Genomic DNA, 5,909 nt, shown 5'->3' with positions numbered 1-5,909 from the left:
GGCGCAAATGGGAAGTAATATTGTTGTTATCACCAACAAGCTAGAGAAAATTTTCCCACCAACGTTCTTCGATGTGATGGAACATCTTCCCATTCACCTTGTGCATGAAGCTCGGCTAGGCGGTCCAGTTCAAACTAAGTGGATGTATCAATTTGAACGGTAAGCATTTGCAACATATTTAAATGCATATTTTTTTTGTTGAATATAGTAAACATCTAACCTTAAGATTGTACAGGGCAATTGGAAAATTGAAAAGGGGTCCCAAAAACAAACATAGGGTAGAGGGCTCTATAGTTGAGGCATATCTTGCAAGAGAAACTTCTCAATTTTGTTCATACTACTTTCGTGATAAAGTTGCTTGTTCAAGAAACCGACCAAATCGTCATCAGGACGATGTGAATGAGCCTCATTTGCAACCGATATTAATTTTCAATCAATCTAGTTGTAAGTCTAAAAAAACCATACCTCACCGGCTCACTCCCACGAAGAGAAAATTCACAACTTTGTATATCTTGCTGAATTGCCCCGAAATTGAGCCCGTTCTCAAGTAAGGAGATTCAAATTTTAACAAATCTTGTTTGTTTACTCATTCCCTTAAAGAAACTAATTGTGTATCCCATGTTGGATGTTCAGTTCATTTAAGACTCAATTCCACAAAAATCAAGTGTATGCATCCTTTGCATCATGATTTAAAAATGAGGTTCGTCAATGTATTAATGTTTCTACAAAGTTTAAATATTTACACATTCATCAACTAAAATATATATATGTATGATATTTTTAGGTACACCATTCACCAAATGCAGTCGCATACGATAATCTCTTGAGAGATATTTCTTTGGGTCCAGTCGAAGCTAATACAATGTCCCAATACAAAGTAAATGGGTTTAATTTTTCCACCAAACAACACTCCAGGTCAAGGAAAACAAACAATAGTGGTGTTTGGGTTAAGGGTGATGATGATGTTGATTACTTTGGCATCATACACGAGATCTTAGAACTGGAGTATGCTGGTTTTCCAATAAAAAAAATTCCTATTTCGATGTAAGTGATTTGATCTAAGCACAAGTGTACATAAGGAGCATAACATCATTGAAGTGAAGCACAATAGGTCGTATCCTATTTACAATCCATTTGTTCTAGCGCAAAATGCTAAAAAAGTGTTTTATGCTCCTTATCCGTTGCACAATGACAAGTCTGATTGGTGGGCTGTAATCAAAACAAGGCCTATAGGGAGGGTGGAAGTTGAGAATGTGCTGGAGACTATGTATCAAAATGAAATGCAGATTGATCATCAATTAGTGGACGTTGAATTAGTGGACGGTTTGAATTACCCAGAAATTTTTTTTGAAGAATTTAATATTGCGGAAGAAGAGGCTGAGTGGGTAGGAGAGAAGAAAACCTCCGAAGAGGGTGAATGTTTTAGTGGAGAGTCTTCAGACAAGGAGGATTAGTTGTATAGGTTAAATTTATTATGTATTGATGTCCTTTTGCTTTGTACTGTATATTTACCTTTATGTTTCTTGTTTAAGATTGATATGTAATATACTGTTTAAGTTTGTTGCTTCCAATTTTTCATGATTTATATAGTAATAAAAATATTCTTGTCTATATCTCGTGTTGTTGGAGCGATTTGAAGTGTGAATGACTAACTTGACATTAGTTACTTGGAATGTTTTCTTATATATTTATTTTATAGGAACTAACTTGTTAAATTCACAGAATTTAGATGTCAGGCAAAGGTGACAAAGGTAAGGGAAAATTAGTTGATACTACGAAACCAAAAAGGAAAAGAGAATTGTCGTCTTATAGATGACCGACAGGTATTCATATATCTGAGGGTCGGTTTGCTGATGTGCCAGCACGAGCGTTACATTCTAGGTCGTCCGAGGTTTCGATACCTACTCCTACGCATGTGGGGCAACTACAGGGGTCTACACCGACCCGTTCTGCTTCTATGACCGTGCCACCGCCAGCACAGTACTATCAGACGGCCGCTGGCCTCTCCAGACATCTACCATCATCGATACCCTCCTGCTGCAATCACGCAGTTTCGCATAGTGATTCTGCTGGATCTATTGTGTTGTCGGATCTTCAGCTTGGAGGCACTCCATCTGGTGCTTCTGATCCACCCACGCCAGTGTATCCACCATCGCTTACTAGGCAGCCAGGAGACAAAGATGATTCTGGGAGGATTTATTTGGTTCCAATTGCGAGAGGGTAAGATTTCTAAATATAATAACGTTACTCATTTTTCCATTACTATTTTATTACTCCCGATGAAATTACCGTTTGATCTTGTGTTGTAGGTTTAAGACGGATGCTGTAGTTGGAAAAATGGCGCGAATATGCATTAGTCGGCACTTCAACGGCTACTGGACCAGCTGGAAAAAGGTTCCAGAACTTGACAGGGATAGAATGTTTGAAGAATTTAAGGTAAGGATTTAACTTATCGCCTACTTATTAACAATTTGTTAGAACACAAGATTGAATATTATAGTTTGGTTGTAGAAATTTTACTGGTGGGATGCTGCAAATAAATTTCTTATAAAGAGAAAACCTTTCTAAAGATGTAGAGACAGATTTAACGATCTATTGGATTATGCTCGAAAGAAATCGGTAAAACCTAAGTGGATTCCTAAACCCTTATGGCCACTATATCAGCGCCACTGGAATAGCCCAGAATACCGATTGTTGAGGGAAAAAGTAAAGAGAGCCCGGGCATCATCCAAGGGTGGCTCCCTATATACTACGGGTGCTAGAAGTACTCTTGCTGTGAAGGAAAAATTGGTATGTAACTTTTACAGTTTTAATTCTTTGTTTCTATTTAAATTTTTTTATTATTTGAACATTGATAATTTTTTCATATGCAGGAAAAAGAAATGGGTAAGGAACTACCAACTGATGAGGTTTTCGAGGTGACTCATCTGAGAAAGAAATTGAACCCGACTGATGAAGATGTCTGGGTTGAACCTCGTGCAAAAGTTGTCCACGTAAGAAATAAATTTTGAATATATGAATCTTTTTCTCAAAGTTGATATTATTCAACTATAAAAAATTTAGTATTTTTTGACTGTTAGTATTAAATTTACCTAGAATATATATAGGATGAATTTATGCGTCTTCTTGGTGAGTATCGTAGTAGTATGCCTCCTGAAAGTCAGGGTGACCCAATACCCCAGCATGTATGGAATGAGTTATGGACAAAAGCTTTGGGTCCTGCAAATAGAGGCCATTTCTACGGATGACGCACTGAATATTTTGGTGATAATATTAGGAGTTCGTTCGGCCTTGCATACTCTAGCTCTTCGGTTGATGCAGAAACCATTGTAAGACTACAAAATACGGTTTCTCAACTCACTGAAGATCTTGCTGAACAGAGATAGAGGTATGTTGAACAGAGTGCGAGGCAGAAGAAGACAGAGGAGGCAACAGCATCACAAATCAGGATGCTGCTGCAGCAGTTCAGTTCTTTCATTCAGACTTGGGGGGTTATTCCTCCATGTCCTGGTGATGCAGTTCGAGCTGCAAAAGGACTAGGCCCCCTGGATGATTTCAGCACGGATGATGATATGGAAAACGAGGACGAATTCGATGATGATGATAGTTAGTTTTGTGATTTTTGTATGTTTTGTACTTTACATTTAGACATTTTGTTGTTTGAAACTATTGTTGTAGTATTTTCGTACTCACTTTTGTTAGATATTTTGTATGTGTTGTACACTTTTGAAAATTTTCATTTTCTTTTTGTTGTTGTATTTTCATTTTGGTTACTGCTGTATATTATTGTTGTGGTTGCATACAGTATTTGGGTTTTTAATTTTTTTTTTTAATTTCTCAGTGGTCGGTTTTTCTATATAATTTTTTTTTTTGCAAAAAAACGATCACAAGTGGTCAGTTTTTCTAAAAAAATTTCTTTTTGTAAAAAACCGAACACAAGTGGTTGGTTTTTTCTATTTTTTTTTTGCAAAAAATTGACCACTTGTGGTCGGTTTCTTATAAAATTAATTTATTATTTTAACTAAAAACCTACCACATGTGGTCGGTTTTTATTAAATTAATAAAATTAGTTTTATAAAAAACCGAGCACAAATTAAAAAATCGACCACTTGTGGTTGGTTTATTTTTTCTAAAATTATTTTTTTCATTTAAATAAAATAATAATAAATTTTAAAAATGAATATATATATATTAAAAAAAAACGACCACTCATGGTCGGTTTTTAAAAAGCTACCACTACTTTTTCGACCAAAAATTTTGATCGGTTTTGGGGTCGGAAAATGGGAAAAACCAACCACTTGTGGTCGGTTTTTGTGGTCGATTTTTTCCTTTTTTTTAGTAGTGAATTTAAGACGAAGAGAATACGACATATATGAAGGACCACAACTTTTAATTAGGAAGAATACCTAAAAATCCCTTCTAAATTTGAATTATAAGTTGTATAATTGAATTATTGTAGTCTTACTTATTTCGTGGACTTGGCTATTTGGTAGCCTTTATACTCTTTAACGTGGACGAGACGTAGAGCATAATTTATTTTTAGGCGTGTTAGAGTTTAAAAACATATAAAATAAATAAAAGACCACCATCCAGGTACGTAGGGTGTTTTCAGTCCACATATTTTTTAGTGTTGTTTGGTACCTACTCACGCAGACACTATTTATGTGTATATTAATGGATCTTTTATGTGTATATTAAAGAATTCACCCACGCAGAAAAAAGTTATGCTCTACGTCTCGTCCACGTTAAAGAGTATAAAGGCTACCAAATAGCTAAATTCACGAAATAATTAAGACTACCAATAATTCAATTATACAACTTATAATCCAAATTTAGAAGGGATTTTTAGGTATTCTTTCTAATTAAAAGTTGTGGTCTTTCATTTATGTGGTATTCTCTTCGTCCTAAATTATGTGATGATGTTCCGATTTCGAGAGTCAAAATAAATTATTTTTTAATCACAATTTATTCATTTGTTATTTTAAATTATTACTTATTCTAACCTATATTATTTTAAACGTAGTATTCAAGTATGTAAATTTCATGCTCGAAGACTAAATGATTATATATATGTTTAAATCTAGGGTCAAAATTAAGAATAATATTAAAATGGGTTAATATGATAGGTTGGGTGTGGGTGAATTCTTCTTAATGGATCAAAAAAAATTTTTAAAAAGACGTGGACCTCTAATAAGAGGCCACGTGGCAAAACAATTTTTTAGAAAACCACCGTTAAAAAGTAATGGCATGGATGAACTGGTTTTGTAACGGCGATGGCATGAATGAGCCCAACTTTTAACGGATGACATACATGAGCCATTTCTGATAGTTCAGTGACATATTTGAGTCTTTTCCTTTGAAAAAAAAATAATGCCCTTCTTTTTGTGTAAATAATTTATCTTACTGACTATTTTATATAACTCCCTATTCAAAATAAGTATTAGAACACATAACACAACCTTGAAATGATTATTCCATTTTCTTGAATACTTAGGGATGTAAGGATTTAAGATGGAAGACAAATTTTCTCCTCTTTCACTGAGCACTTTGCTCTAATTTCCCATTGATAATCAGAAAATTGCATGCCATAGATCCAAATATGGGTAACTTTAGATATTTAACCCCAATAAGAAATATCTTTGAAGAATAACTTTCCTTACTTTTTAAGTATAGTACAAATACCATTTTGCCTCTATACACCTCAAATATATTTTTAAACTTTCATACGCATTTGTCTCTCAAATTTTATTTTTTATTATTATCACTTTTTATTTTTTCTTTTAATTTTATTATTCTATTTTTAATTATTTTCACTTTTTATTTTTTCCTTTAATTTTATTTTCATGTTTTAATTTATTTGTCTCAACCTTTATTTTTTTCTCTTTTTTCTTTTTTTCTCAAGCATTATC

The sequence above is a fragment of the Capsicum annuum genome, chromosome 7, assembly GCF_002878395.1.
Source record: "Capsicum annuum cultivar UCD-10X-F1 chromosome 7, UCD10Xv1.1, whole genome shotgun sequence".
Taxonomy (NCBI): domain Eukaryota; kingdom Viridiplantae; phylum Streptophyta; class Magnoliopsida; order Solanales; family Solanaceae; genus Capsicum; species Capsicum annuum.
Note: the sequence above shows the minus strand (reverse complement) of the source record.